The sequence below is a fragment of the Rhinopithecus bieti genome, unplaced genomic scaffold (assembly GCF_001698545.2).
Source record: "Rhinopithecus bieti isolate Rb0 unplaced genomic scaffold, ASM169854v2 scaffold_15813, whole genome shotgun sequence".
Classification (NCBI taxonomy): domain Eukaryota; kingdom Metazoa; phylum Chordata; class Mammalia; order Primates; family Cercopithecidae; genus Rhinopithecus; species Rhinopithecus bieti.
Window position 1 is genome coordinate 227,315 of NW_016809040.1, and position 12,604 is coordinate 239,918.

Genomic DNA, 12,604 nt, shown 5'->3' on the forward strand with positions numbered 1-12,604 from the left:
GATGAGGTCTCACTCTGTCGCCCAGGCTGGAGTGCAGTAGCACCACCATACCTCACTGCAACCTTAACCACCCAGGTTCAAGCACTCCTCCTACCTCAGTCACCTGAGTAGCTGGGACCACAAGCACCTGCCACCAGGCCTGGCTAATTTTGTTTTACTTTTTGTAGAGACAGGGTCTCATTATGTTGCCCAGGATGGTGTCAAACTCCTTGGCTCAAGCAATCTGCCTGACTTAGCATCCCAAAGTACTGGGATTACAGATGTGAGTCACCACACCCAGCTGCATTCAAGTATTAATAAGGCAATATTAACTTTATGTTTTTAGTTTTTATATTTAATAAGAGCAAGTGTTCTACAAAACTTTGATTCTATTGTGTGGGGGCAGAAGGGAGAAGGAATATACTACATTGCTGTGCAAAACACACTTCTTACTGGGAAGTGTGACTTAAAAGAAAGCTGAAAACCTGCAGCCACTGTCTGCCCTCCCCAGAAACCAGCCCCTATGGAGTGTAAATTTCAGAAGGGGAAGAATTTGATCTGTCTTGCTCATCACCAAATCTCCAGTAGCACCTAGAACTGTGCCTAGTACATCTTCAATAAATATTAATATTTGCTAGATAAAGAAGGAACTCACCAAATCAAAGGAGAAAATTCAAACTTATAGTTATGTTTTGTTTGCATTCTTGAGACATCTTTCTCCCTTTTATAGATGTGGGTTTTAGAAAAGATAAAGGGAAGTTACCGTGGTCATTTCCTATGAGGATCTGCAGGTTGCTAAGGAGAAGGGCAGACTCCCAATCCCTTCTGGTTGGAAGAAGATTCTGGATGATCTTCAGTTTTAGGCCATAGAAAGCCCTAGAAGGAGAATGGCTAACAGCAGCAGGAGGGATGGGTACAGGTCAAGCTGCAGGCCTGTGGAGCAAGACCCTCACTTTTCCAACTTAGTAGAAACCAGCCTTGCCTTTGAAAGTTTGCTGGACTCTTTCTGAGCTGAGAGAGAGGGTCTAGTTTTCATCCCTAATTTTATGGAGGTAGGGCTAGAACAAAGAAACTAACAGACATGAGAAATGGTCTCTGGATGTAAAGGGTAGGGAAAGAGTCAAATTTAGGTTAGCCTTAACTTCCTTTTTATAAAATGAGGATAATATTTGTACCATATCATAGGGATGGTGTAAGGATTAACTGAAATAATAAACATGAAATGCTAAGCATCATGCCTGGCCCATAATACATACTCAGTCATAATTAGTTACTATTACTATTACCAATAGAATATGTAATCCTTGGATTTTTTTTTTTTTTTTTTTTTTTTGAGACTAAGTCTTGCTCTGTTGCCCAGGCTGGAGTGCACAGGTGCAATCTCAGCTCACTGCAACCTCCACCTTCCAGGTTCAAGCGATTCTCATGCCTCAACCTCCCAAGTAGCCAGAATTACAGGTACCTCCAACCATGCCTGGCTAATTTTTGTATGTTTAGTAGAAATGGGGTTTCACCATGCTGGCCAGGCTGGTCTCCAACTCCTGACCTCAAGTGATCCACCTAACTCAGCCTCCCAAAGTGCTGGGATTACAGGTATATTTGGGAATATTAACTGAGGTTTTTTTTCCCTTGTGCTTCTTTATAGCCATTACTCTTTTCTTTATCATGTGTCATACTCCATACACATTGTTCTCAGACAGAAAGTAGATAAAGCTGAGAAGAAAAAATCTGTTGAATGTCTGAATGGATTTATTTTAAACCCATAGTAGAGACAACAGCTTGAGAAGCAGGACTTTCTTTGATTCTGAAAGCTGTGCATTTTGAGAAAGAACAAAACAAGCGTATAGCTGCTTCCTAAGTTTTGGTATGGAGCCCAGAGCTCGCCCTCTGAACCAAGTAAACCCACTATCAAGGCAATATTTTTTAAACTGTGGGCTGAGACCTCTTGCATCATAAAATCGGTTTATTGGGATAAAACCAGCATTAAAAGAAACAGAATACAATGGACTAGGAAATCCCAGAGTTCATTGCAAGGTAATGGTAATGTTGTTTCATGAAGTTGTTGTTTCATGTGTGATGTGTACATGTGCTCAGTCATGATGTAAAATGCATTTTCTATTATGGTCACAGTCAAACAAATTCATACATCACCAGAGACTCTCCATAGCAGAGGACACATGTGTCTCTCCTCTCAGAATGTACCAGGGAGAATCATAGTTCCTGGGAGAATTTCCACATCCAGAATGGCATTGGAAGAACAGAGCAGTCATGATTTAGGGTGGCCACACAGAGCCCCCATGCATCTTGGCGAGGCTGGAGAAGAATCTGAAAAGTTTCTATGGCCACCAAAAGGGATGCAGAAGAGGCCCTGGACAAGCCAAAAGGATCTAAAGGAGCTGCAGTCTGGACCATAAGGATGTAGGCAAAGGGAGGTGACAGTGGAAACTTGGCCATCAGAAACTAGTGCTGGCTCAGGACAATGAGATCAAGTTGCAAGGGTCACCAGTCAGTGGAAAGTGGTGTAGACAGAATGTCATGATGGGCCAGACACTGCTTTTCTCCCCACACCGACATGATGCACGAATGCTGCCCCCAGACGCACGCCCCCTGCAGCTACAGAGACTGAAAAAATGTTGGGGAATAAGGGGAGGGAACTTCTGATTCACTACTCAAAGACTATGTTTTAATTCTGTTTTCAAACAGAATGAGGCTGGGTGTGGTGGCTCACACCTGTAACCCCAGCACTTTGGGAGGCTGAGGTGAATGGATTGCTTGAGTCTGGGACTTTAAGACCAGCCTGGGCAACATTCCGAAACCCTGTCTCTACTGAAAATGCAAAAACTTAGCCAGGTTTGTGGTGTGTGCCTGTAGTCTCAGCTACTCGGGAGGCTGAGGAGGGATAATTGTTTGAGCCCAGGAAGCAGAGGTTGCAGTAAGCTGAGATCAAGCCACTATACTCTAGCATAGGCGACAGAGCGAGAGCCTATCTCAAAAAAAAAAAAAAAAAAAATGGGTCTGATGGTACATTTCTAACACAAGTTACATAAAATAAAATTTAAAATAAGATTAAAACAGAATGGGCACTGGGTGTGGCGGCTCACACCTGTAATCCCAGCATTTGGGACGCTGAGGTGGGAGGATTGTTTGAGCCCAGGAGTTTGAGAGCAGTCTGGGCAACAAAGTGAGACACCTGTCTCTACAGAAAAAAATTTAAAAATTATCCAAGTGTGGTGGCACGCATCTGTAATCCCACCTACTCGGGAGGCTGAGGAAGGAGGATCCCTTGTGCCCAAGAGGCTACAGTGAGCTATGATCGTGCCACTGCGCTCTCACCTGGGTGACAGAGCAAGATATCATCTCTAAAAAATAAAAGTAAAAAACAGAAAAGGCTGGATTTATTTTGAATTAGGAAGACCACAGACATTGGAGGTTGAGTTAATGATTTGAGGTCAGCTCTAAGAAAATTAAGTTACATCCTCGAACACCAAGAGCTGTGACTGTATAAAATATCAAAACTGACATGTTATTATTAATGAAGCCTTTGGATTTGGCAAGTAGAAAGTCATGAGCAACCTCCGAAAGGGCAATTTCCGTCATGCTTAGGACAGAAGCCAGATGGCAATGGGGTCAGAACAGAGTGGTCAAAATAAACTGCTCTTTGGAGACACTGGCGAGGAGTGTGGGTGTGGATGAGTATGGATTGTAGGCTTGAGGGAAATTCTGTTTATTTTAAATGGAGAAACCTAATAATTTATAGGCAGAAGTTGTAGGCAGATGAGAAAGGCTTACACAGAGCTGTCCGTGGGTAAAGGAAGGTTCCAGTGGACATAGGATACATTACTACTCAGGTGAAAACTGGTCAAATCAACAAAGGCAAGGTGCTCTCGGGATGGTAGCACTCATGGTGGTACTGCAGGGTGGTGTATGAAATGAGAAGAAAGGTATTTTTAATGGTGTGTGTCTGATTGCGCTGGTCTTTGACTTCCATCTCCTTCTTAGGCTCAGCACCCCGGGACCTGTGAAGGTTGGAGACCCCGTGGAAAGATTCCAGAGTCCTTAGGAGCTCCTAGGAGCCTAGTTCAATGTTATGGTTCTTCATTTAAACCCCATTGCCTAGTGGCTGTTGAGTTCTGCCTGCCCCTATTCTCTGATCACTGCTTGGCTGACCCTTTTCTGTGTCCTCTGCAATCACAACAGTTTCTCGGTCCCAAGGGACAAGTCTGTAAAGGAACTCAAATGGAGGGTTCAAAATTGAGGCAAGGCATGTTTATGAAACAAGTCTCTCAAAGCCTGACATTTCCCATGGAACAAGGGCTGTCTGTCCCACCCTGGCACTCATTCCTATCCCCCCGCCCCCGCCCTCCGTGTCAAAGGCTTCTCGGAGAAGGAGACCATGACATCACTTCCTTCGGGTGGTGCAGGGTCGTCTGGCCTCACCCCCACCGCCTTTGGCCGCTGACCCCCGAGGAAGTGAGGCAGCGGCCGGAGCCAGGCACGCCCTGAGCTCGCTCTCCTTTTTTCCCTCTGGCTCACCTCTGGGTGAGGTCCCAGATGCCTTGAGGAAGTGGGCAGTCTTCAAAGTATCTCAGTGCCTCCCAGTGCCCTCTGTTACTTCCTTTAGAAGCCATGGGGAACTGCAGGGGTGAAGAGACACCACTAGGTGGCTGCACAGGACCTTGTTTGTTTCCATAGGTGCCAGGCTGGTGGCAAAGAGAGATGAGACCCTCTGCCACTTGTGTGTGTGTGTGTGTGTGTGTTCCCGTGCACGCACCTAGCAGGGGTAGGGGGTGGGGAGGTGCCCAGCAGGGAGAATGGGGAGGCAGAGACAGAAGTTTAAGAAAACTCAATGTTAAAAATGCCTAAGTTTACAAAGCAGGTAAGTTGAAGGGCTATCCTTAATGCCGACAATGGAAAGCATGCAGAGCTCCTCCTTACAGGTGAATTCTCTTGATATTTTTAGTCCTTTTTAGTTCATCAATTATTTAGCAGAGAAACTGAAGTGTTAGCCTACTAACATTTCTGGCTACTGAAAATGAATCAGAAATGAGGATGTTGCATGAGATCTGAACTCTTCTAAGCATCTGATTTGCATTAATTTTCATTCATAATCAGAAATTTGATGAGTGCCTACTACCTGCCACACCCTGGGCTAGGTGCTGAGGAGAGAGCTGTGAACAACACTCTGTACTCTCACGGAACTTAGGTTTTAGAAAAATGCATATACACTGTACATAGAAAAAAAAGTGTACAGTTTCTCCAGCTGTCATTCTACAATCCCATGAGTATGCCCTTCCCTTGCACAGCCCTCACATGAAGTATGGGATAGTAAGACTCAGTTAATCTGCCAAAATTAGATGCCACACAGATTTTCTGGAGTAGAGTTGCAGTGTAATTTCTGGCATGTGGTCATTTTACCATCAAGAGTTCCAGAAGAAGTGATGCCATGGAATTTCCAAGTCTGTTCTTTATCTGTTTATTGCCTTCTTAGGTCATCTGCCAGTGCCAGGACAATCATCTGAGATGTGGGCCGCTCCTGCGGCAGAAAAAGCAGTGGGCAGGCTGAAGACCACAGGCGGAAATATGCAATTGGAAAATAAGAAAGAAAAGTGATCAGAAGTCCTGGACACCAAGAAGATTGTGGAAAAACTCAGAATATAAAGGTGTGGCATTTCTAAGCACTGCCAAATTTATTTCTCCAGCCAAGTCAAACATGACACAATGGAAGTCAGCTCCCAGATGCCCCACATGAGAAAGCATAGGTTATAGATTCAGTGTGGAAATCACATTTGGGTTTGGGAGGTGGCTGGCTTGATCTGTAAGAGGGTGGGGTATGACTTGCACCCATGTGTGTATGCACATAAGCACATGTGAGAACTAGTTAGGAGAATGGGTGTTCATATGGAATCATGGAACACCAGAGCTAGAACATACTTTCAAGCTAATTTAATCCATCCTCTCATTTTATAAATGCAGATACCAGGCCTGCAAAGGAGAAGGTCTTGCCCAGTATCCCAGAGTCAACACTGACAGAACTAAGACTATGTAACTCAATATCTTGATCCCCAGTTCATAATTCCAGTCATTTTATCTGTTCTTAAAGGATTATAGACATGTTTGTTGCCTTTTTTACTTGGATTTACTTGACTTTCCTTTACATGTTATGGTGGTTGAATGGTACCACCATCCCCCTCCCAAAAAAGATATAGAATCTTACTTTTATATTTATTTTTAAATGTTATTCATTTATTTTTTTATTTTTTTGAGACAGAGTCTCACTCTATCACCCAGGCTGGAGTGCAGTGGCACAATCATGACTCACAGCAGCCTCAACCTCCTAGGCTCAGGTGATTCTCCCACCACAGCCTCCTGGGTAGCTGGGACTACAGGTGCACGCCACCACACCTAGCTAATTTTTTGTAAAGATGGGGTTTCACCATGTTGCCCAGGCTGGTCTCAAATCCCCTTATTTTTAAAAAGGATCTCTGTAGATGTAATTAATTAAGGATCTTGAGATGAAATTATGTTTGCTTAGGATCAGCCTATATCCAATGACAAGTGTCTTGAGAAGAGAAGAAGAGGAGTGAAGAAGAGAGGAAAGGAAAGGAGAGGAAGGGAGGGGAGAAGAGGAGAGGGGAGGGAAAGGAAGGGGAGAAGAGGGGAGAAGAAGGCACACGGAGAAGAAGACAATGTGAAGACAGAAATTGGGGTGATATATTTACAAACCAAGGAACCCAAGGATTGCTTGCAGCCACCAGAAGCCAGGAGAGAGGCATGGAACAGCTTTTCCCTCAGTGCCTCCAGAAAGAACAAACTCTGCTAGCACCTTGATTTTAGACATGTGACTCCAGAACTGTGAGAGAATGAATTTCTGTTGTTTTTAGCTACCAAGGTTTTGGTACTTTGTTACTGCAGCTGTATGAAACCAATACATTTATGTGTCTCAGTTCCTTCAACTGCCTTTGTTCTATTCTTTTGTTACCTTGAAGAGGGAGGCATTCTTTGAGCACAGTAACACATCATGGTTATGAGACGCTGTTGCTATTGGCAGGTGAAATATTGCTTAGAGATGGCCCTCTTGGAAAAATCTAAAAATGTTGTACTCTAAGTGCCACTAACTAAAACCAGCCTTGAGAAGTTCTCAAGACAGGCCTTCCAAATGCCCTAAAAAGCTATCTTCATATGACCAAAAGGAGAGCCAATGGGAAAAGAACACAGCAGTTTTTCACCATCCCAGATGTTGAGTGTGGTCATGACTGGGTTTTATTAGAATCATGTTCTCTCTGGTAACATGAGAGGCTGTTATCAGTATGATTATTTATTTATCATCTAGGATTTTTGTTTGTTTGTTTGTTTGTTTTTTGAGACAGGGTCTCATTCTGTTGCCCAGGCTGGATTACAGTGGCACAATCTCGGCTCACAGAAGCCTTGACCCCTTGGGCTCAAGTAATTCACCCACCTAAGCCTCCTGAGAAGCTGAGACTACAGGTGCATGCCACCATGCTTGGCTAATTTTATCATTTTTATAGAGACAAGGTTTGTCCCCAGGTTGCCCAGGCTACTCTCAAACTCCTGGGTTCAAGCAATCCATCCAACTTGGCCTCCCAAAGTGCTGGGATTACAGGCATGAGCCACCATGCCCAGCCTCCTAGGTCTTTAAATGACTTTGGATGGTGCAAGGGAGTGGGAGTCACACCTTACATGAATTTAAAATAGAATCGGAATTATAAGTAATATTATAAGGCAAATCTATTGCATAATGCAATGTCTTCAAGCATATTTTTCCTTTTCATGTGGTTGTTGGCAAATATCTAGAATGGGAAAGAGGATCATCCTTTTGGGAGATTTTCTCTTTGTGTTCCTCAATGTTGCAGAAATAAACACATAACTTTAATTTGTTCCCCAAAGGAAGAAATAATAAAAACAACCTACTCAAAACTAGTCAGAGTTGCTGGAAAAATCAGGAAATAGCTTTCGTGGTTTATTTGTTTGTTTGTTTTTCTTTGTAATTTTCCAGGAAATCTAGTAAAGACAGTAGCTGCCCTTTGGATAACACATTCATTCCAAGGGCCAAAGATATTGGTGTATGTGCTGAAGCTGCCTCATGTCCTGAACACATCTCTCCATCTAAGCTCATAGCACCCCAGGGCTGGGTTCAGAGCTACAGCGTAAAGAAGTCAATGGTGTCAATCTAAGGGAAACAAGACAGCCGATATCAAATTTCAGAATAATGTCATCTGATGAATTAATTCCACTTTGAGCCCAAACTGAGATTTAAACATGTCAGAGAATGGACCTAAACTGGTGGGTGGACAAGAATAGTCAGTTTGCAGGTTTGCTATATGGGGTAGAAACAGAAGGGAGGAGGTTTGGTGGCCATCTGGTTGGAGGTAAAAATAAAAGGCCAAAGTGGGATTTGTTCCATACCTGGCACCTCAGTTTGGTGTCTGAGCCTGGTAGAAAACGGGCTGTGAGCTAAAGCTATACTATTGGTCTTTGTGAGGGACTCAGTGAGGCCTGAGGCAAGAGTATCGTTCTTACTTTCCTAAGGGACCAGCATGACACAGGTTGCCAGACAGATGGGCCAGGATCTAGTGCTGTTCTGGCCCTCATGGATTAGAAACTTTGGCCTCTGGATGTAGCTGGCTTGGATGTTGAAATTCTGAGTGTGGTGGCCAGAAGCTGGGGCAATGGAGAGTCACTCTCAAGAGGTTTTGTGGACAGAGAACATTGGATGGGACTGAGGCCACAGAAGGGGGATGAGCCTAGAGGAATCTGTGTGTTGACTATAATAATATGGTCACCATTCATAAGGACATGTGAGACATACTCTATGAAGTCTGGATGGAACTTCGCTGAAACAAATAGAAGGTCCTAGTTGAGTATGTGGTAAGAAGAGTCAATAAAACTTGGTTTATTATGATGTTTTTTTAATTTTGTATTTTTTGTAGAGATGAGGTTTTGCCATGTTACTCAGGCTGATCTCAAACTCCTAGACTCAAGAACACCCACCTCAGCCTCCCAAAGTGCTGGGATTACAGGTGTCCACCACGGTGCCTGGCATGGGTTACTACTATTAAGGTGACCCCCTTTGGTACCCAAGAAACACTAAGGTTGAAATTACACCTCATCTAATAGGCCATGTTTTCAAACTGTGCTCCATAGTAGTGTAGGTATTCTAAGGAGACCCTTGAGACTGGAGGAGTGGCTCACAACAGGGTCTGGGCCTTCTACCACAGACTCAACATCAGCCACCATTTCACCTATTTTACCTACAGTAAGAGAAGTTTTGTAACTAACAAAAAGGTCTTCATAGCTTAATGGAGAGGTCTCAAACACCTCTGCTTTAGGGCTCCCTTGACTAAGCCTGGCAACATGTACCAAGTAGATTTCCAATGAATTACATATTTATTTCTATATACAATCTAGCCGAAAGATGATTTGAAGCAGTTATAAGTTTTTACTAATGGATGACACCAGAGTAAGTGATTATTTCTAAAACCCACTGAAAATAACAAAACAATTAAAATATTAAATGTTTGGGAATACTGTTTTATTCCTTTTGGACTCATCAGAAATGAACAAACACAAATCTTAATGTGGGACATTTATAGTGATTCTATCTATTGGAAATAAGCAAAATAGTAGTAAACAATCATATGTACCTCTGTTTTAACTGTATTTCCAAGTTATGATTTGTGAGCCTGTTCAGTAGGTGTTATCTAATTTTCCATAGCAAGAAAAAAATGGCCAACTCGTAAGTTGTGTTTCTGTATGCATTTAGATTAACAGATTATTATTGGTTTTTTAAAAAAGGAGGTTTTGGCCGGGCACCATGGCTCATGCCTGTAATCCCAGCACTTTGGGAGGCTGAGGTGGATGGATCACATGAGGCCAGGAGTTTGCCTGACCAACATGGTGAAACCCTGCTACTAAAAGTACAAAAATTAGCTGGGCGTGGTGGTGCATGTCTATAATCCCAGCTACTCTGGAGGCTGAGACAGGAGAATCGCTTGAACCTGGGAGGCAGAGGTTTCAGTGAGCCAAAATTATGCCACTGCACTCCAGCCTGGGCAACAGAGTGAGACTCCATCTCAAAAAAAAAGAAAAAAGAAAAAAAAAAAGAAAAAATAATAAGGGAGGTTTTTAAAAATTAATGTTCCATTAATAAATAAAAATTGTCTGAATGCTGCTAACAGTTTTGAATGCCACTAGCCTTCAGAACATACAGATCAATAAGGATTTTCTTCTAGGCAGAAGTCTCAATGAAAACAGCATATGTGTGTGTGTGTGTGTGTGTGTGTGTGTGTGTGTGTGTCTGTCTGTCTGTCTGTCTTCCTGTATGTTTTCATTTTATGATAAAAAGATTTAAAACTAAATCAATGATCATGTCAAACTTTTTTTTTAAGTGTGCACAGTTTTCAATAAAAGAGCCAAAGAAATTTTGGAAAGATTGATTTATACATCTTGGTCTTTACAAGTTGTCTGTTCCTAGAGAGTGGCCTAGCAGTCAGGGTCGCCTGTGTGCAGGCTTGGCCTGTTATGTCAGTGCCCAGCAGGCAAGCATGTGAGGCTAAGACCAGCTCACATCCTCTCTGCTGAGCAGCCCACCCAGGCCCCGGGCTGCATCTGTCTCTAATGTGCCCACAGGCACAAGTCACCTGTAAAAGTAAGAGACTCAAGTTTGTGAACTGGAAGGTAAATGGATGTTTTCAGAATATTTCTAGACTTCTGACATGCATCTTTTAACCAATGTTTTTTTGATTTGTTATCAAAATCAAAGCTGTGGGCTGGGCACAGTGACTCATACCTATAATCCTAGCACTTTGGGAGGCTGAGGTGGGTGGATCACTTGAGATCAGGAGTTTGAGACCAGTCTGGCCAACATGGTGAAACCCCATCTCTACTAAAAATACAAAAATTAGTCAGACGTGGTGGCACACACCTGTAGTCCCAGCTACTCAAGAGGCTGAGGTAGGAGAATCACTTGAATCCTCGAGGTAGAGGTTGCAGTGAGCTGAGATTGTGCCACCGCACTCCAGCCTGGGCAACAGAGCAAGACTCTGTCTAAAAAAAAAAAAAAAAAAAAAAAAAAAAAAAACCTTGGGGTTTTTAAAAAAGTTTAAAAAAAAAAAAAAAAAAAAATCAAACCTGTGGCATTTTAAAACAGATTGCAATAAAATAAGCAAGAACAGTATCAAATCTAGTAAACATAATGCTGAAATCTCACATAATTCTTAAATCTCAGAGATGTTCAATTTATTATATATTTAACCACTTTTTATCAAAATGTATCACAGAATGCCACCGTGCCACCATGATTCAGTGCGAAAGCCACATCTGCTCATCCACTGCAATGGTCCAGCCTGTAGTCTCTTTTCTGTACCAGTAAGCAAAAGTAGCAAAACAGCCACTGGCTCAACTTTTCCCAAGTAATAAAGTCACTTTGCTTAGTCTTCAGAATGTTTAGCTCCTCTTGCTAATCTATCAGCTTTTTCATTGCTGATAAACTCTGGATGACCAGGAACAAGTATCCACTGAATGCCCATGCCTTGAGTGAGCTTCTCCAGTGCCACAAAGTCCTCTTTGTTCATCACCTCTTTCCCTGTACTTGTCTTCCACCTGTTCTTCTTCCTACCTTGAACCCAGTTAGTTATACCATTTATAGTAAACATACTATCTGTGTATGGAACCAATTTATTGATGTTTTCAGCCTCTGCTTGTTCAATGGTATTGCAGGCTGCATGATTTTCTGCTCTTTGGTTTGTCTGTCACCCAGGAAGTCTAATGCCTACATTTAAAGGATGGCCTGGCCCCCAGTAAATATCAGTTCCCACTAGTGCTCTCCTCCACCCATTACTGGAGCAGCAGCCATCAGTGTACTCAATGACAAAGCCTTCGATGTAAGAAAATGTCCCTGCTCATTCGAGGTGCCGGCTCTGTGATTTGCTACACAGGCTTTGCGCTTTCATCTCCATCGCCATTCAATGGCTCACGGAGTCCCTTGCTGTCTTTCATTTGTGATTCTTGTACATGTTTATTTTTCCGCCCTTCTGAACCTTCTGGGCTTGCAGATTTCCTGACAAAGGCCCAGGCCTCATTTTCTGTGGCAAACTTCTTAAATCTGGCAGCAGGAAATAGGTCCACCTATGCTCTACATTCATTCCAGGTCAGAAAGACCCCGGTCCTGCAGGCCCCCCCCACAGCATAGACCATCCTGAGGCTGCAACAGTCCCTGCGGCAGTGCACAGCTATCAAGGCTGGCACATGGCTCACCCTCACTTCACACCAGTGTGACCCCAACAGTGCCCACCAAAAATAGCTTCAGTAAAAGTATACTCTGAGGCTGGACACGGTAGCTCATGCCTATAATTCCAGCACTTTTCGGGTTGGAGGTGGGTGGATTGCCTGAGTTCAGGAGTTGAGACCAGCCTGGGGAACATAGCAAAACCCCATCTCTACTAAAAGTTAGCTGGGCATGATGGCCTACACCTGTGGAGGCTGAGGTGGGAGAATCACCTGATCCCGGAAGGTCGAGGCTGCAGTGAGCCCAGATTGTGCCACTGCACTCCAGCCTGGGCGACGGGAGTGAGAACCTATCTTAAAAAAAAAAAGTACACTCTGAGGC

General features: G+C 43.4%; 1 pseudogene; it reads right to left on the reverse strand.

Annotated features, from left to right (window-relative positions):
• Positions 1–11,426: 11,426 nt before the first annotated feature.
• LOC108539529 (ribonuclease H1 pseudogene) lies at positions 11,427–12,192 on the reverse strand (annotated as a pseudogene).
• Positions 12,193–12,604: the final 412 nt, after the last annotated feature.